Here is a 20,822-nt window from a genome sequence, read left to right as displayed (position 1 = left end):
CTTAAAGGGGCCCGAGCGGCGGGGGCGGGCGCCGCGCGGCGGGGGTGGGCTGCCGGAGGGGCGCAGGTCGGCGAGCGGCGAGGGCTGCCGGAGGTGGCTGCGTTCTTTCGAAAGCGAGGGAGCAGCTGGGCCGATCTTTGTTCTTTTGAGACAAAGCCCCTGAACTTGGGTCCTCGCTTTGTGCAGGTGCAAGTGCTCGTGTATGGAAAGCCCGTGGTGGGGAAAGGGTTTAATACAGGAGGTCGCTGTTGCACAGGACTGGTTCGAATCTCACGACACCCAAGGTATTGGCATGTTTCTAACATATCCAGATTAGATCTCTCCGTTTTTTGTTTTTATTTTAAACTGTCTAGTCGAATTATTTGCTCTTTAGCATCTTGGGTCACTATACCATAGTTATATAAAAAGTTGCTTGTGAAATTAAAAAACACATGGAATTCACTACATAGATTTAGAAAATTAAGAGAAGCTATTTCATAACAAGAGAATGCTTTCCTAATACATATTTAACAATCAAGGCACATAATAATATGTCAACAGCAGATAGATATTATTTGATTTGGGGAAGGGAGGAGTTAAGGTATTTGAGTCGGCTTTCCTACCCAGTCCCACCCAGCCTCCGTGAGAACTTTAGCCTCTGGTGTAGAACTCTCCCAACAGCCTGTGGGGGTGAAGGAACGTGCCAGACTCAAAGCAGCTTCTTAATCTGCCTTATAGCGTTAGCTCTTCAGTTTTTCTGATGAGGAGTAATAGAGATAAAAGGAAGATTCCAACCCTGCCTTTCCTAGCTTCCCCTCCATGAGCAGTGGACAGTGATTCACCTGGATTCTCTTAGACTTGTTCAAAGGAGGACTTTTGGTAACTCAAAAAGGCAAATGTATTTCCATGAACATAAGTAATCAAAATGCTTCTTTCTGGCTTTGGTAGGAAACTAGCTGTGAATGATGATGTGCTGAAATTTCACAAAGGTAAGGGAAAGGTGGTAAAACTTGAAACTCAGTCATTTTTTCCTTTCAGATTTCTGCTGTTAAAATGGTGGATTAAGTGTTCATGCCAGTAAGCGATCCTTGTTTTGCACAATGCAGTGTACACAGAACCCTGATTTGCAACTTTGGTATCTCTCTCTGTTTACTGGGAGCATCTACCTCATGGAACTGCTGGTATTGGTCAGTATCCTATGTAACAGGTATTGACTTCATCTCTTGTGACTTTATTAAGACATGGTCCCAGATCATGTTACGGCTGGCGCTTGACCACCCTCCCTTCCCCAATCCTTGCTCAGAAATTGTCCTTTATTCTCCAAACTCAAGTGCATTCTCTTATGCCTACAGCTTTTGTAAGTGCACACGGAAGAGGAATTAGGTATGGTGTCCCTTGTGTCCCGCCACCTCCAAGGACTGTTTTAGTTCCAGCCCCAGTCCAAGTGTGCAGAATCACCCAAAAGAGGCAATTCAAAAACTGCCTGCCCCAGACCTTACCCTCAATTTTGATCTTCACTGGGCAACTCTAAAGGGAGTGTGTGCATCTCAAACTATTAAGGATAGACTTCAGTTAGGCGAGAAAAAAAGGAACTGAAATGGTTTCCTTCTCTCCCTTTTCTCCCTTTGCTTCCTCTCAACACCACATTCTTCCTCATTCTGGTTCTGGCCACACCTCTCGCTCTTAACTTTAAAAGCATGTAAAAATCCTGACCAGCAAAATGTGGGGAGATAGCTCTAGACAGCTTTCCTATCCCAGTTTCATTATTTCTCTTCTTGTCTGTTCAAGGCCTCTTCAAAAACCCTGTCTTTTGCCTGTCATCCATTGGTCACTACCTCATTCCTGAAGGTTGTCATACTCCCATCCCAGTCTCCAGCACGGTTGTGTGGCTTGTCTCCTGATTCCATACATCTCATTCACCTCATCTCACTCACTCCATCTTAGAAAATCTATCGGCTGGCTGCTCCTGTATGCAGCTGGTAAGAGGAGAAGGGAGTAAAACAATAGCCAGAATTCTTGGGAGATGACAGAATAACACTTAAAATGGGAAAGGAGGAATTGTAAAAGGGCTAACTTACTTATCCTATTCTGTTCTGAGTCCTGGTGACAGTTCTCTCTAGTTAATGAATGTATGTTCTGGAATTGCTTTAGGAGTTTCACTTGTATGATTAGACTGCCTTGTACTCTGTAGCCTACCTAATATCTACTACCCCTGCTTCCTAACAGAACTCCAGTTTTGTTCAGGTGCCCATCCCTCCCCTAGGCCAGCATGCCTTGGGTAAACTGACATTATCCCCAAACTAGTTGAATGATCTGAGGGTAATTCCATTGCCTTAGCAAGGTATTGATTCAGAAATGAGCTGGTGAGGCCATTCTAGCCAAGGAGGCAAGAAGGAAAGGAGCCAGAGAAGGAGTGATTTCTCACTGTTAATAGAGAACTATAAGGAGAGATGTGGGTTGTTGTCGTTTCTTCCTTTGGATGTTGTTTGTCTACATGTAATGCTACAGCTATCTTACTAGCAGCCTGGGCATGAAACCAGTTAGTTCTGGAGATGGCAGAGCAGAGAGGTGGAAGCAAGCTGTGTCTTGATAATACTGTTGAGCCATAATACGTCTACCCTAAGCTGACCTTCCCCATTTGATGAGATAATATTTGTATTATCTGAAGCCAAAAGCAGTCTATAAGAGGGTCCAGTTTTGTGTTCTCTGTTGCTTGTTATGTGAAACAAATAAACCCCTGCTTGTTTAACCCTCAGTACACCAATCATCACCAATGGACCTGCTTTATTTTTTCATATTTTTAAAAAAATTTTTTTGGATTTTATTTATTTGAGAGAGAGAGAGAGAGAGAACCAGTGGGGGCAGGGGCAGAGGGAGAAGCAGACTCCTTGTGGAGTAGGGAACCTGACGTGGGACTCGATCCTAGGTCCCTGGGATCATGACCTGAGCTGAAGGCAGACACTTAACCGATTGAGCCACCCAGACACCCTATTTTTTCATATTTTTTAAGTCATTTTGCAAATCATTTATAAGAAGCAAGAATAAAGGATAGTAGTAAAACAATTTTAAAATAAATTTTAATAAGAATTTAAACATAGTGGGGCGCCTAGGTGGCTCAGTCGGTTAACTGTCTGCCTTCAGCTCAGGTCATGATCCCAGGGTCCTGGGATCAAGCCTCACATTCGGCTCCTTGCTCAACCGGGGGAGCCTGCTTCTCCCTCTCCCTCTGCCTGCCACTCCCCCTGCTTGTGCTCTCTCTGTCAAATAAATAAATAAATAAATAAATAAATAAATAAATAAAATCTTTAAAAAAAAAGAATTTAAACATAGCAAATTCAAATTTTTATCCTATATTTTCCTGCAATTAGAGAAGTATTACCCTAAATGGGCCATGCCCTTTTTTTTTTTTTTTTTTTAAATAATCCCTATGCCCATCATGGGGCTCAACCCTGAGATCAAGAGTTGCATGCTCTGCCGACTGAGGCCAGGTACCCCAAGCCATATCCTTTAAATACAACTGTTGATCAGTCAATGTATATGAACCGGGAACAAAATCATCTCATAAATATTGACTCCAAATTAAAAATACATCTCTAATGTGCTAGTGTATTCTTACTTTTGCTGCTTCTTGTACTTGAATCAACAAAAATACTTTTGAAAATGTAGGTGGCTTGGAATCTTGTTGAAAAGAAGATAGCCATCTTCTTAGCTGTAAAACATTTTCATATTTAGATTTATAAACAACATAGAACTAGTAATTTAAACACATTAGACTTCTTGAACTTATACAATGTATGTCGATTATATCTCAATAAAACTGGAGGAAAAAGAATTAGCCATTCAATGAATTTTTCCTTTCTACATCATGATTTCCTTCCAGTCACCTTTGCATTGACATTGCCTTTAGCATTTGTTGACTTGTAAACCATATCAACCATATATGACACAAAACATCAAAAAAGATGACAAAATACCTCACATCTTTTTTGGATGGCTTGGGTTCTTGTTGCAAAATATTAAATAATGAAGTCATTCCTGTTGAATGGATAGGAATACCATATTTCCTTTTTATCTTTAAATATATATTGTTGAATTAGCAATTCTTGAGTTTGAGAAAATTTAGGATATCATCATCTAAAGACTCATCATCTGGGGCTGCCTGGCTGGCTCAGTTGGTAGAGCATGCGACTCTTGATCTCAGGGTTTTGAGTTCAAGCCCCATGTTGGGTGTAGAGATTACTTAAAAAAACAACAAATAAAATCTTTAAAAAGTAAGTAAATAAAGACTCATCATCTGGTATTCCACTTGTGTGATAAATTTCACCATCATCATTAATGTCTAGTGTCCTTTTGCATTTATTTTCTGATTTTTCTAATATTTTTGAAGTGTTTTCTTCTATCAGTTTTGTTTTCTTTACCATTATGGAACAAAACATGAAATTTCTGAATTTTCATCAGTGATTAATAAAAGGTTTAATAAAAAACTATGACGATAATGTCTCCAGATTTTTTTTATACCTTCTTAAAAGATGATATAGTGCTTTGGACAATACAATAAGATAATAGAAGAATGATATAATAGTGATGATTTATTTTACTATTGAATCAACCTTCTAGGCAATTCCAAATTGTTTTCTTATTATTTTGTCTTCTCTAACATAGTTGGGAATAGTTGTTGAGTAATGTTGAAATAATTCCTAGAATGATAATATAGCAAAATGGTTAAAGCTAAAGAAAATTAAGATCACTAAGATCCCATAAATTATGAAAGACTTCAATGTACCCATATGGTAATTGCAAAACAGAATGAGTTATTACATTTTTTAAGTACATTTACTTTTTGTTTTTTGGAAAAAACAGTTTAAGAAAACTCATGAAATATCCATCCTTATAAATAGTTAGAACCTCTCAGAAAAGATACTCAAACTCTAAAATTGGATCCAATGGACTCTGATGGTGCAAGGATTAATCCACAGTAAACTGATTCTCTGATATTTGCAGCAGAACTCAATGCACTTTATAATCTCATAGAGCAATCAGTGACCTCTATGGTGCCAAAATCAAGGGACATTTTCCTGTCTTCTTTGCAATCAATATAATTGACCACTACCTCCTTTTTGAAACCCTCATTTTTAGTACTATAGACCTCTTCTAGTTTTAAACAACCTGACCAGCTACTCCCTCAGCCTCTTCTGGAGGGTCCTCCTCTCCCCATCCTTTAAAATATGAAACTCCTCAGGGCTTTTCTTCTCCTCCTCTCATTCGTACTCTCCCTCTCCCCAGATAAACTCATCCATTCCTGTGACTTTAAATGCCATCTATATATTGATGATACCTGACCTTTTACCTCCGATCCTACCCTCCATTCTAGATCTTTATAACCGGCTATCTACTTGATGTGTTCAATTGGATAACTGACAGTTATCTCACATTGAACTCTCAATCGTTTCTTGTTCCAAAGCCTGCTTCTCTTGCCTTTTTCCTCTTGACACATTTATAACGCCTGCCTTTACACATTTGTTTACAACAGAAACCTAGGAAGCATCCTTAACCTTTTGCTTTCTCTCCTCATCCAAAATATTTCTCACATCCATTTTTCTCCCTGTCCATGGCCACCCCCCTAGTCCAAGTCAGCATTACCTCCTGCCTGCAATAGTTGTAATTGGTTACTTTCTTGCCCTATCTCAAATCTATTCTGCATGCAGCTGCCATAGGGATCATTTAAAAATATAAATTGTTTCTTGTCACTTTTTTGATTAGAACTTTTTAGTGGCTTCCCATTGCACTTAGTAAAAGCCAAAATTCTTCACATAACCTTCCATATAGTTAGGTCCTTCCCTCCCTCTCCAAACTTATCTTACATCCCCCCCGCCTCACTATCCTCCAGCTGCACTGGTGTATTTTCATTTCTTCTACCAGGTCTCTGCCAGTAATGCCCCACCCCCAGCTCACAACTCCCTGTGAATAATTATTTATCTTTCAGTTCTCAATTTATTGTCACTTACTCCCATTGACTATCTGACTCTCAGTCTCCATTCTTAATTAAGGACCCTTTTTCCCTCCAGTGTTTGTCATAGCACCCTTTTCTGTTCCTTTAAAGCACTTATCAGGGGCGCCTGGGTGGCTCAGTCAGTTAAGCCTCTGCCTTCAACTCAGGTCATGATCCTGGGGTCCTGGGATGGAGCCCTGCATTGGGCTGTCTGCTCAGCGGGGAGTCTGCTTCTCTCTCTCCCTCTGCCTGCCACTCCCTGTGCCTGCCGCTCCCCCTGCTTGTGCTGTCTCTCTCTCTCTCTCTCTCTCTCACTCTCTGTTAAATGAATAAATAAAATCTTAAAAATAAGTAAATAAAGTATTTATCACAATTTATAATTAACCAATAAATAAATATATAACACCTTTGTTTCCCACTAGACAAATATATTCCTTTAGTTCAGGGGACTATGTCTGTCTTGTTGACTAATATGCCTGGCACATTGTATCTTCTCAAAAGTACATTTGTTGACTAAATGAATGAATGAATGAGCCAATGAGTGAATTAAGTTCACAGTCCCTACTGCATGTAAGCTCTAGACCCTCACAAAAGAATTCTCTGTAATAATCACTAGATGAGGAAAACTTCCTGAACTTTTTCCACTTATTTGCTTTGGTTGGGAAAAGAGATCACTGCCGGCCAATTCTAAGTCCCCGTTAGGAAACTGATCATTTATGGGGCTCACACTTTCGTTCCTAATTTCCTGGTTTAATCTTGAAGCCCTTTTGCCTGAGCATCACCAAATTGGTTCAGCAGAGAATCCTGCCCCAGGTGTGAATTTTGTCTGTCTAATTTGCCTAACATTTAATAGTACCAACTGCTTTTTCTCTCATCAGCCCCTTGCACCAAAGCCCCTCCCTGAGACAAAGCATACTGTATCAGTGAGGATGCCTTTTGCTGCAAGTACCAGAAGCTCCAACCCAAACTGGAATAAACAATAAAGGGATGTTTTTTTCTCAGAAAACAGAAGATCCAAAGGTAGGTCATAGTCCAAGCATGCTGCATCAGAGTTCTGGTTCTGCTTCTCTAGGTTTCTTTTGGCTCTACTTTCCTCTGTGTGTTGGATTCTTCTTCAGGCTGCTAGCAATATGGTCACCAAAGCTCCTGGGATTATGTGCAGATGCAACAGCATCCTATAGATGATGGGGGTGGTCGATTCCCATGTGTCTTACTTTCTCAGAAGCGCTACAGGTTTTAATCATTGGCAAGGGAAATATGGCGTTACCATGATTAGCTTTGACTAATGGAGAGGTTTCCTAAATCACACGTGGGAAGGGTGAAGTCACTGGAACAAAATCAAGGCTCTAACAGAGAAGTGCAGAGTGGGGAAAGTGACTGTTGGGTAGAAAACCAAGAGAATCGACCACATATGCATTCATTTATACATCATAAAATGCAGGCAGCTGTATTTTCCCTGAGTGTTTTTCAAGAACCCACCACACCATCACTATGAATTCTTAGTCTAGCCTACAAATTCTTTTTTTTTTTTAAAGATTTTATTTATTTATTTGTCGGGGAGTGAGAGAGAGTGAGTGAGGCAGGAGGGGGGAGAGAAGCAGGCTCCCCGCTGAGCAGGGAGCCAGATGAGGAGTTCCATCCCAGGACCTTGGGATCATGACCTGAGCTGCAAGCAGATGCTTAACCAGCTGAGCCACTCAGGCATCCCTAGCCTATGGATTCTTGATCTCCAACTCTATGCATAGAATCTGTGAGATGAGGCACCAGATACGTGTTTTTTTTTGTTTTGTTTTTAAACAAATTAAATGTAAAAATGTCGATAAGACACTATTGCTTTTCAGTTTAAAAAATTGCCCACAAGATACTTCCTTCTTCTAAACTTTTCAAAAACAGTTTCTTTTTCAGATCATGATTCAGAAAATATTTACCTATTTATTACTGCCTCTGAGGTATGGTACTTTGGTCTATGCACTCAGTAAAAGCTTGTTCAATTAATCTGTGGACTTCATTTCACCTCCACAGTTGAGGTATTGGGAAAGGTACAGAAATTTTCTCCCATATACCCATTCACACTCAAAAAGTAATGATCCACGGTGCATAAAATTTATTTTTTTATTTTTTATTTTTTTTTTAAAGATTTTATTTATTTATTTGAGACAGAGAGAATGAGAGAGAGAGAGCACATGAGAGGGGAGAGGGTCAGAGGGAGAAGCAGGCTCCTTGCTGAGCAGGGAGCCTGATGTGGGACTCAATCCAGGGACTCCAGGATCATGACCTGAGCCGAAGGCAGTCGCTTAACCAACTGAGCCACCCAGGCGCCCCCACGGTGCATAAAATTTAGAAAATATAGAAAAGTACAAAGATGAATATAATAATGTATCCACAGATAGAAATACTACAGTTAGGGGTGCCTGGCTGGCTTAGTCCGTGGAGCGTGAGATGCTCGGTCTCAGAGTCATGAGTTTGAGCCCCACGTTCTGAGTAGAGATTACTTAAAAAAAATAAAATAAATGTAGGATATCTTTTTAAAAAATAGCTACAGTTAACATGTTTGTGACTTTTCTTTCTTCCTTTTTTTTTTTTTCTTTCTTATTCATTTGTTTGTTTGACAGGAATTTTTATTTCAGGATCTGATGATCCCCCCAGGTCCATAATTCAACAAACATGATTGTTTGTTTTTCTTAAATCATTAATTCTATATAAATCCATCAGTTCTTGTATTTAGTCAGCAGTCATCCAGTATTCCAACTGTGTTCTAGCCAGTGGCCCTCAAGTGTGTGTTGCCCAAGATATACTTTAGAATTCTCCCTTAAAACAGTGATTTGTCTACAAGTATTTGGCCTCTAGCCCCTCCCCCACTTCTTCAAATCTCTCTAAAATGACAGCAAAGGAATAAAAAAAGGCATTAGCTTACAAAGAACAAAGATAAGAGGAGGGCAAGACAATGATTACAGATTTTAAGTGTTTGGCCAAGGATAAGTGTTTGGTAGATGGAAAGTGGATGAAGGAGTAGTAATTAACTGAGCAGAGAGGAAGAATTCAAAACCTAAGAATGAAGATGAGGGCCAGTTCCCCTCAGAGAATCTGTAAAGCCTCGGCATTTGGGACCTGCCAGGTCCATGAAGGGGAGGTCAGGTGCAGGCTGAAAATAGGAGGGATAGGTTAAAGTCTCCATATGAAATAGTTAGAGCCCCAGGTTCCTTTCTATACTCACCCTGCCTAGCCAGACAACTTTTGGTCAGTGGATCAGAAAAGGGGCATTAAGTGAATGCCCAGTTCTCAGAGAAGTAGAATGATGACAGAGAACAGGAAAAAAAATTGGACATTTACAATTGGACGAGCCCAGTAAAAAGCCAGTTCATTACTAGAGCATCGACTTGTGAGTTTCCCAAATCAATACTCTACACAGGGAATTCTAATAAAGTGTTTAGAGTCTCATCCTGAAATATGAATGGCAACCTAAGAATCACTAGAAATTCGATGAATACCTCCAACATGGTAAGAAAAGTCACACGAAAGTGGAAGGGATCTGGAGGGAATAGAAACAATGCAAGGAGAAAAGGACTTAAAAAAACTAATTGATTATTATCATCAAAGAGACAAAAGAATATATATTTACAAAACAAAAACAAAAAGTGACCAAAAAAGGAAAACACATGAAGAAAGAGCTCATAAAAATAAAATCTGTGGTGGTGTAAATTACATATTCAATACAAACACTGGAGGATAAAGTTGGGAAAGATGGAAAACAGAAGAGGAAAGATGAGAACATTATAGAATCCATCAGTGACTTACTAATATGAGTTTCAAAAAGAGAGATCAGGGGCACCTAGGTGGCTCAGTCAGTAAACCGTCTGCCTTTGGCTCAGGTCATGATAACAGGGTCCTGGGATGGAGCCCCACATTGGGCTCCCGCTCAGTGGGGAGCCTGCTTCTCCCTCTCCCACCCCCCCTGCTTGTGCTCTCTCTCCCTCTCTCCACCCCACCCCATCAAATAAATAAATAAAATCTTTAAAAAAAGCATCAGAGAAAACAGAGGGGAACAAATCATCAGAGAAATAATAGAAGAAAATTTCCCAGATAGGACTCACCCAGAACAATGAATTTTTTTGAAGACCCACTTCAAGGCATATCATTGTTACATTTCAGAACACCTTGGATAAGGAAAAGAATTCTAAAACCTTTCAGGGAAAAGAAGCTGATCTCAAAAAATGGAATGACTTAGAATAGCATTGGAATTGCTGCTAACCACTCTTGATGGTAGAAGACAATAAAGCACTACCTTAAAAATTCAGAGGAAAAACTATTTTTAGCCTAGAATCCTTTATGAAACTAAACTGTAACTCAAATAACGTAGAATACACACAATTTTCATATATATAAGGTCTCAAACATTATACCTCCATTCTTTCTTGGGAAGCTGGAATATGTATTTTAGCAGAATAGGGGATTAAAATATGAAAATGGAAGATAGAGGAGGAGATCCTAGAAAGAAAAGCAGCAGGGAAAGTTGTAAGGTGGCAGGAAGGAATGTCCCAGGACTTCTCGAAAACAGCCAGGCCAAAGAGGAGGAGGAGGGAAGAAGGCTCCCAGAGCAGCTCAGAAAAATGGAATAGAAGTTTTTGGGCAAAAAGAACATGTTATTAATAAGTATATGGCAGAGGTGCCAGAACATTGGGGAAAAATTAACAATAGGTAGATGGAAAATCAAACAAATGATAAAATGAGGCAATTACCTTCAGAAAAATGGAAAGCTCATACAGGAAAAGAGGTGTGATTGCAATGAATTACTTGGCTCAGTGGACAATATTTATAAAGTTTCAATGATGTAATGCTGACCATTGATTTCACAAAAAAAAAATTGTATATCATTATATTGGGGTGAGAAGAAGAAAAATGGAGTTGGGAAGCAATATTCTAGTGTTTATTCACAATGGCAGGAAGTCAACAGGCAAATCAAGGAACAGTGACATAAGTATATAAAGATATGGAGGAAAATTATCTGTGAAATTAGCTAGAAAAGTTGAATATGTTAACCTGTCATGCTGGGAGTGGGCCTGGGGAAGGGTGGGGTAGGAGACTGCTGGCTTTTATCATAAGCCTTGCAGTACTATTTGACTTTGAAAATGATACACACAAATGTGCATTTGTGTGTGTGTGTGTGTGTGTGTGTGTTTTCCTTTGACAAAAAATAGTTTATTTGGGGGTTGCCTAGCTGGGTCAGTTGGTAGAGCATGTGACTCTTGATCTTGAGGTTGTGAGTTTGAGCCCCACTTTGGGTGTGATTACTTAAAAATAAAGTCTTTAAAAAAATAGTTTAGGGGCCTCTGAGTAGCACAGTCGGTTAAGCATCCGACTCTTGGTTTCCGCTCAGGTCATGATCTCAGGGTCTTGAGATCAAGTCCTGCATCAGGCTCGGAGCTAAGCGAAGAGTCTGCTAAAGTTTCTCTCTTCCTCTCCCTCTGCCCCTCCTCTCTCTCTTTCTCAAATAAATAAATCTTTAAAAAATAGTTTATTTTTAAATAGTCTCACCTGTGAACATTGTTAAAAGTCTTATTTCTGGGCTTGATCCTATGATTCCAATCCAGCAAGTCTGCAGTGGGACTCAGGAATCTGAACTTTTAACTAGAACCTCATGAAATTTGGATGCAGATTGTTCATGGGTGATCCTTTGAGGAATCTTACCCAGATCCCCTGAAATTATATATAAAGTTTCATAAGAATGTGCAGTTTTTTGGAAGGAGTCCATAATTTTTAGATTCTCTTTGATTCCTCAAACCCAAAAGAGTTTAAAAATTGCTCTTCTATGTCTGCCTTCTCCTTTCCTTCCCAGAATAATTGAGATTCCATTAATTATTTAAGGTCAAAGCATAGCTAATTATTGTTATAGTGAATCAAACACTTTATAAAACTCATTACATAAGCATATGTATTGAAAGCATTGGCAAAATTCTTAGTCAATTGCTTAGTATATTACCAAAGTAAATACCAGTGCATTACTACTGCAGTGAATTGAATATAAATCTAGTAGCTTGAAAAAGTTAATACAAATCCATTGGTACCTACCAGTGGTGTTGACCAAATCTATAGTTAAATTTATTCAGCTGAAAAAAATGTCCATATATGGTCATTCAGTGTTATCTTTAGTGCTGTAATAGTGCCATATAAATGGCGCCAGCATCCAACTAGAAAATTTAATGTATTTTGACAATCTTGTATTTTCAACAAATTTAGTAATTTTATGGTGAAAGCCAGCCTTCCTCGAACTTAGGCTTTTAGCCTTTTAAAAACGGATTTTTCTCTATAAAACATTACAAAAATTCATGAGATGTGATTTGGATTAAACCAGACAGCAAAATGTGACTTCAGATTAATTGTTAGAAGGAATTAAATTTTATGTTTTTCTTTAAACTTTGTACAATAAGGTAGAGAAATGAATCTTTTCATTTTAGTGACTATAAAAGGTATAAAGTATTTAAAAGATGAATCACAAAAACCATCACAAACCAGTAGCTAACAAGTTAATATTTGTTGTATGACCAATAACATACAGCATGACCATTATTAGTTATTTGAGCTGATTATGCACCAATTTGCATATCAAATGTCCCTTCTTCATATATCAAGTCATCTCTGATATTCTTAGGTGTGGCACACCATTTTTTAAAAATAATAGCAAGGTCATCCATAGCATTTACTGTGTCTCAGACCTTGTTCTAAGCATTTTCCTTGTAGTATCTCATTTAACTCTGACAACAGCGCTATGAGGGAAGTGTTATTATTATTCCTTTTTTACAGACAAGAAAATTGATACATGGGAAGCCTGGGTGGCTCAGTCAGTTGGGCGTCTGCCTTCGGCTCAGGTCATGATCCCAGGGTCCTGGGATTGAGCCCCGCATCGGGCTCCCTGCTCGACAGGGAGTCTGCTTCTCCCTCTTTCTCTGCCTGCAGCTCCCCCTGCTTGTACTCTCTCTCTCAACCTCTCTCTTTCTCTGACAAATAAATAAATAAAATCTTTAAAAAATAAAATAAAATCCAAGTTTAAAAAGAAAATTGATCCACAAAGTTACATAGCTGTATACAGTCAGTGAACAGCTGAGCTGTGAGCTGAACTCGTCAATCTGACATCGGATCGGCTATACTCCCCTGAGGCATATTAATGTAGAACAGTCACATAAACAATTACATCAATATATATGGAACCTTCTCATATGTAGAGTTTTTAAAGATGCATCTTAAAAGAAAAATATCACTATGAAAAAAAAATTGTTTTTCATCGTTTTCACCTAACAACTAGCAGCTGACATCTTGAAACTTCATGTTTCAGGGAACACATTTTCTGAAATGATGGCCTAAGTAACGGTTTGAAATTTTCCTTTCTGTCGTTCCTTTTCGGCTCGGTCCTTCTCTCAGCCCCTTCTAAATTTACTTGCCTCCCCTGAGCTTCTTCTTTTTCAAGACATAGTAGGAAGACACCTTCATGCAACCCTCTGCCTACCAAATGCTTACTTAACAAGCCTGCACTTCCTGTTCCTCCCACCCCGGATTAAATGCTTATTCTTTGAGCTACCTTTCTCAGTTGTTTTCCAGTCAAGGCGTGAGAGCTAAATATCGCTACATTTCATTTTTTGGGAAAAAAAAGTTAAACCATATTACATCAGTGTAAAGAACATATATCATATGAGATGTAAGTGTCCTAACGAAGTGGCACCTCTTCTTTAATAGCCAGAAATTTTTGCATCACTCTTTGATATCCTTGAACTAATACTTCTACTTCAATTCTTCCATGTTATTTTATCTTTTTTTTTAAAGACTTATTTATTTTAGGGAGAGAGAGAGTGAGGGGGGTAGGGACAGAAGGAGAGAGAATCTCGAGCAGACTCCCTGCTGAACTCAGAGCCCATGTAGGGCTTGGTCCCAGGACCCTGAGATCAGGAGCTGAGCCAAAACCAAGACTCAGTGGCTCACCCCACGTGATTTTATCTTAAATTTAAACAACATTTATATTTGAAAATCTTTGATTATTTGATTGTTATACTCTGTAAAATATATTAATTTATTTCCTGGATTAATTAAAGCTCTAGATATTAAAATGCTCTATCAGTTTAATTATTAGTAGTACAAAATTTATCAATGTAACAAATTTGTAATTCTTTTTTTTAAAGATCTATTTAAGAGAGAGAGAGCACGAATGGGGGGAGGGTCAGAGGGAGAAGCAGACTCCTCCGCAACTGAGTGCTGAGCCTGACTCAGGGCTCCATCCCAGGACCCTGAAACCATGACCTGAGCCACAGTCAGACGCTCAACCGAATGAGCCATCCAGGCACCCCAACAAATTTGTAATTCTTACACAAAAAATTAAATTGTGTTATAAATGCATTTCGCAGTGACAGATGGAGCTTAATTCAATTTTATTCACTCTTATGGATAAAGATTACTCACCATGAGAATGAGACAGTTTCAACATTAATTTATGCTTTTTGTTTGTTTTTATAAGTTATAAATGCTGAGAAACCTTATTTACATAAATAAGGAGATGAGAATTCAAGGAGTTTTGTTACAGCATTATGTTTTTTTCCATCCAAGTTTTATTTTAAAAATCACTGTGTTCTATTATCATAAATTAGACTGGTGTCCAGCTTGTGGAAAACCCTTTGTTGTAAGTTAGCATTAAGTCTCAACTGTTTTTAATGGACTTTTTATTCTCTTCTATTTGTTTTTTTCTTTCCAGTTAATTATCATACTCTGTAATTATTATTGATTTAGAGGATATTTTGATCTGTCAAGGGCCAGTCCCTCGCTCTTAAAATTATTTTGGCTCATATTTACTGTTCCCAAAGATTTTTGTGATCAACTTGTCAAGTTTTAAAATTTGGGGTTAGTATATTTACTGAAGTGCACTGAATTTTAGATTAATTTGGGCATGTTTGATATTGCTCCAATACCGAGTTTTCTCATCTAGGACCTCAACAAGTCTCTCCATTTATGCAAGCCTTGTTTCACATCCCACAGTAAGGTTTTATAGTTTTCTTTTCATGGGTTTCACATATTTCTCTCTGAATTTAAGATAACACAAATACTTTGACCTCTTTAAATGCATTCCTTCTTTCTTTGTCCTCCCTCTCTTACTTCTTTCTTTCCTTGTCCTTTTCTCTTGCTCTTCCGAATAGACTGTAAACTCACACAGGATTGGGAATGGATTGCCCTTCTAACCTCCTAAGTGGTTAAAGCTTTGATAGAATGGTTGCTAAGGAAAGAAATACTTGCTGAATAAATAAATGAATGAAAGGCTTGATTCATAAACTAGAAATGCAACAGGAAGAATCGGGGGATATTCCAAGAAAGGCCTCAAAAGAATTATAATTCCTGGGGCGCCTGGGTGGCTCAGTCGTTAAGCGTCTGCCTTCAGCTCAGGTCATTGATCCCGGGGTCCTGGGATCGAGTCCCACATCGGGCTCCTTGCTCAGCAGGAAGCCTGCTTCTCCCTCTCTCACTCCCCCTGCTTGTATTCCCTCTCTCGCTCTCTCTCTCTCTCTGTCAAATAAATAAATAAAATCTTTAGGAAAAAAAAAAGAATTATAATTCCTTAAAATGGATGACAAATTACGGCTTGGTTATACCAACAGATTTGACAAGCTATTCGATATATTTATATATATTATTTTTTTTAAAGAAACAAAATGACCTAGATATTAGATAAAATTCTCCTACTGTGGATTCACTCGGAGACCCAGAGGAGATAAATATATGCTTCTGATTTCCTCAGACTTTGAGAAAAATGCTAAAGTTTTTCTACCTATGAGGTTTTCTGAAACATTGAATATCAAGGATAATTTAAACTTTTTTTTTTTTTAAAGGATGACTGCTGCCTAAACATCACAGACGTAATTGGTCTTTTAAATAAGGAACATTTTATTTGTTTTTTTTTTTTTTAAGATTTTATTTATTTATTTGACAGAGACACAGCGAGAGAGGGAACAGAAGCAAGGGGAGTGGGAGAGGGAGAAGCAGGCCTCCTGCGGAGCAGGGAGCCTGATGTAGGACTCGATCTCAGGACCCTGGGAACATGACCTGAGCCGAAGGCAGACGCTTAACCGACTGAGCCACTCAGGCGCCCCTAAATAAGGAACATTTTAAACCCAAAGACTAAGTGGTATTAGGGGTGGAGAAGGGATTTTTGAGAGGAGCCCTTCTGTACATTTTGTCTGTCACTTCAACCACTCACATTCAGTCTGTTGCCTGAAAGAATGTCATCGCAGCAAATGGCTCCCATCCTCCTTTGCCTACCTGTTACCTTGTAGACAGAGCCATGGAGGTCAGTAGACATGGCTGTGGGCTAGGAAAAGGCAAACTTGGGGCAGGGGCGGGGTGGGGGAGGGGGTGAGGCATACATTTTTGAGGCACTAGAGAGGTTGCACCAGCAGAGACCCTGTCTGTTCTGGAGTTAGAAATTGAAAGCGAATAAAACTTCTTAGGCAGCAGGAACTCATTCTGACAGAAAGTTCCCCTGACCCAGGACTCCTGCCACAGCTTAATGAACAGAGCCTGGGGAGTGTGGGGAAAGAACTGATCTTGTTGCTGCTTCTCCTGCAGGCTTCCCTGTTGCTGTGTGGTCCCAAAGTGAAGCTGAGGAGCCACCAGAAAACATCAGAAGCTTTCATCCAGAAGCCTGAGGAGAGCCCTGCCCTTCCTCAAGAGAGAGAAGTCCTTTAACATGACAGCTATTTTTCTTAGTCTTGGAGGAATTCACACCACTCCTTCCCCCAGCTTTTTCCCCCAGTGGCAGGAGCAAAGAGGTGGTCTCAGAATTTCTAGAAAGGCCTCAGTCCTCCCTACCCAACAACAGGCACAGCCTTGCTAGCATTATCTACCCTGAAACCATCAGGATTAATCACATTATCCCTTTATCCCTGTTTACATCATCACTGCAAGAAGCCGGTAGACTCCCAGGTCACCCTCCACCTCCTTTACTCCAATCCCCATATAGCTCTTAATCTCATTCTCCTCCCTTCTTCTACCCTCCCCTACTCTCAGAATGCATCCCCTGTGCTCACTGTAATGCCCAGTCTGTGAGCAGCAAATTTCCTACATACTCTCAACCTCTCCTGCAAAGGTCCCCTTTACTGTGCTGCTCCAGCTGAAATCTAAAGCTCCCCAGATGACTCCTTCCCCTGTAGCCCTCTCTAGTGGTGGCCTTTATCTCTACCATCTCTACCGCATCCTACCTGACCACAGAGTGAGGGTGCTCCTTGCTCCTCATTGCCATTTTCAAACTCCTCCTCCCCCAAATCCCCTGCTTTGAATCGCATGTCATCAGATATACCCCCTACTGTCCCTTATTGTCACTTGCCCTTATTTCTCAAAGAGTTTAGCAGCTGATTCATGGTCACTTTCTCCATTGGTAGTCCTAACATAATTCTAGGTAATTTCAATATCCATTTGGTCAGCTTTCAGATATCCTGGCCTTAGTTCCTTGACCTCTTCTTCCTGTAATTTTGCCTTTCACCCTTTATCAGTCTCTCACTATGAAATCTGTAGACCTTGGCATTATCTGTAACAGTAACTCCTTCATATTCTCAGTGTCAGGCATCCCTCTAGTACCACCACTATGCACGCCAGAGCCCCGATTCCAGCAGCCCTCTTGTTCTGCCAAGACCTATAGTCCCTTGACTCTCACCTTTCAGTTATGGGTTATGCCTCCTTCTCCTCAGATCCTCTCATAGCCTCGTTACCTAGCATTAAATCCCTTGGTCAGTTACTAGAATCACTCCCTTGCAGGGAGTTCTAATTATTTGCTAAAATCTATCCTCCTTTCTTCCAAAATCAGAGCATTGTAGCTCAGCAGAGAGCTGACCATACACACCACATTTCTCAGGCTTCCTTGCATTTAACCATAGCCATAGGACTAAAATTTTTATAATAGAATATGACCCTAAGTAATGTGTGGTGCCTTCGGGCTAGGCCCTTAAAACTAGGACAATGCTTGCTCCTTACACTCTCTTTCCCCCTCCTGATAACTGCTAAAAGGTGTGCCTGCTACCCAGTTTCTAGGGTTTAGATGAGAATAAAAGTCCTAGGTCATGAAAGAGAAATAAGGTAGAAGGCCCCTCAGTCCCTAAATGATCATTTGAAGCTGAGACTCAATGGCCTGGAATGGTTATTTCTGCTTAAAATTGAAATTTGTCAGAGAGAGAGCAAACAAGCAGAGGGACCGGCAGGCAGAGGGAGAAGCAGGCTCCCCACTGAGCAGGAAGCCCAGCGTGGGGCTTGATCCCAGGACCCTGGGATCATGACCTGAGCCAAAGGCAGACCTTAACCGACTGAACCACCCAAGTATCCCTCCACCTTGATTTTTTTTTTTTTTTTTTTAGATTTTATTTATTTATTTGACAGAGAGAACAAGAGAGCACAAGCAGGGGGAACAGTAGAGGGAGAAGCAGGCTCCCCGCCAAGGAGGGAGCCCCATGCGGGGGCTCCATCCCAGGACCCTGGGATCATGACCTGAGCCAAAGGCAGATGCTTAACCATCTGAGCCACCCAGGCACCCCCCACCTTGAAATTTAAAGAAAAAAACCCTTTCAAGTTTCCTTCTCTTTCTGCTATCACTTCATCTTTCTGTTCCTGTTTAAAGCAAAAAAGCCCAAAAGAGATACCTGTATTTCTTGAATTTAACTTTCATCTTATTTTCTTTTTTAAAAAAATTATTTTGAAAAATTTCAAACATATGCAAGGGTAGAGAGACAGCAGAATGACCTCCATATATCATCACCCAGTGTCAGCAATTATAAACATTTTGTCAATTTTATTTAATCCATCCTCGTTCCCTAAATCATCTGGACTATTTTTTCTTCTTTTTTTAAATTTGAGTATTATTGACACATAATGTTACATTAGTTTCAGGTGTACAACATAGTGATTCACCGATTCACCTTCTCTTTTGGACTATTTTAAAGAAAGTTCCAGACATCATTTCACTGTAAATACTCCAGCATACATTTCTAACAGATAAGGACTGTAAAAAATGACAGTCACAACACCAACTTAATATCCAACAAATCTAAATACATGATCAGAGTTTAAATTTCCTATATTGTCTCAGAAACATCTTTTTATAATAGATTTGCTCAAATCAGGCTCTAAACACATTGTGTTTGGCTGGTATGTCCTTTAAGTCTTTCTTCATCTCTAATAGTTTCCCCTCCACCCTTTTCTCATGCCATGTGAATGTATTTGTGTGTGTGTGTATATATATATATATTTTTTTTTTAAGGTCATTTTTTAAAAGATTTTATTTATTTATTCATGAGAGAGAGAGAGGCAGAGGGAGAAGCAGGCTCCTGGTGGAGTAGGGAGCCTGACATGGGACTCTATCCCAGAACCCTGGGATCATGACCTGAGCTGAAGGCAGACACTTAACCGACTGAGCCACCCAGGCGCCCTTAAGGTCATTTTTCCTGTATAAGTTTCCACATTCTGGAGTTGGCTATTTGCATCCTCATGATGTCATCTAGCATGTTCTTCTCTCCTGTATTTCCTGGAAACTAGTAGTCATATCTTGAGGCTTGATTCTCTGCTTTCTTCAATCCATTCCAGTCACACATGCACCCTCCTACTACTGTGTGTGTGTTGTCAAGTTCATTGATGACCCATATTGCTAAATCTAATGGCCCATTCTCAACCCTCTTCTTCCTTGATCCATTGGCAGTATTTGAATTGATCACTTCATCCTCCTTGGTGCATTTCCTTTATTTGGCTTATTGGACACCACACTGTCATGGTATTACTTTGACTTACTTGTTGCTCCTTTTCAGTTTCTTTTGCTGGTTCCTGTTTACCATTGCTACCTCTAAATGTTAAGAGTGCTATAGGATTATTTTTTGGTTCTCTTCTCTATCTGCACAAAATCCATTGGTGATCTCATCCAGTTCTCAGGCTTTAAGTACCATTTTATACATGCTGACTTTCTAATTTATAGCTTTAGCCTGGATCTCTTCCAAGAAATCCAAATTCATATAGCCGACTGTTTATTTGACATAATCATTTGAGTGTCTAATAAGCACCTCAATTTGATTATGTCCATAATTTGACACCTGACCTTCCTCCAAATCTGCTCCTCTCTTAGACTTCTCCATCCCACTTGATAGGAGCTCCATCTTTCCAGTTGTTCAGGTCAAAAATCTTAGAATCATTTTGGACACTTTCTTTCTCTCCACCCCAAATAGAATCTGTCAGCAAATCCCACCATCTGGTCATTTATCCCCACCTATACTGTTGTCATCTTGATTCAGTCCATTGTTTTTGTTTTTGTTTTTTCTTTAAAGATTTGATTTTATTTATTTGAGAGAGAGAGAGATAGAGCATGAGAGGGGGGAGGGTCAGAGGGAGAAGCAGACTCCCCGCCGAGCAGGGAGCCCGATGTGGGACTCGATTCCGGGACTTCAGGATCATGACCTGAGCTGAAGGCAGTCACTTAACCAACTGAGCCACCAGGTGCCTGATTCAGTCCATTGTTATCTCTTGCCTCTTATCATAGCCTCCTAACTGATCTCTGACCTACTCCTTTGTTCTTATCACAACAGCGAGAATGATCTTTTTAAAAATGTAGGTCACATCAGGTCACTCCTCTGCTCAAAATATTCCAGTGATTTCCCTGTTTCCTTACAGTAAAAGTTGAAGTCCTTAAAATGACCTATAAGACCCTACATAATCTTATTCTAATACTTTTCTGACATTTCTCCCAATATTCTCCTAATATTCTACCCCCTACTCAGGCCATGCTGGCCCTCTTAACTGTTTCTGTCACATACCTCCTCTCAACTCACCTTAGCATTTGATGTTTTGCTTGGTATATTCC

General features: G+C 39.7%; 1 long non-coding RNA gene across 1 annotated transcript; it reads left to right on the top strand.

Moving 5' to 3' along the window:
- The first annotated feature begins 57 nt into the window (after positions 1-57).
- LOC116637577 lies at positions 58-18,222 on the top strand. Its single transcript, XR_004300499.1, has 4 exons — positions 58-284; positions 1,018-1,166; positions 6,847-6,988; positions 16,562-18,222. It is a non-coding gene; the product is annotated as an uncharacterized LOC116637577 (long non-coding RNA).
- Positions 18,223-20,822: the final 2,600 nt, after the last annotated feature.

Source organism: Phoca vitulina, unplaced genomic scaffold (assembly GCF_004348235.1).
Source record: "Phoca vitulina isolate PV1807 unplaced genomic scaffold, GSC_HSeal_1.0 scaffold14, whole genome shotgun sequence".
In the NCBI taxonomy this organism is placed as follows: domain Eukaryota; kingdom Metazoa; phylum Chordata; class Mammalia; order Carnivora; family Phocidae; genus Phoca; species Phoca vitulina.
Note: the sequence above shows the minus strand (reverse complement) of the source record. Positions and strands in the feature narration are given on the sequence as shown.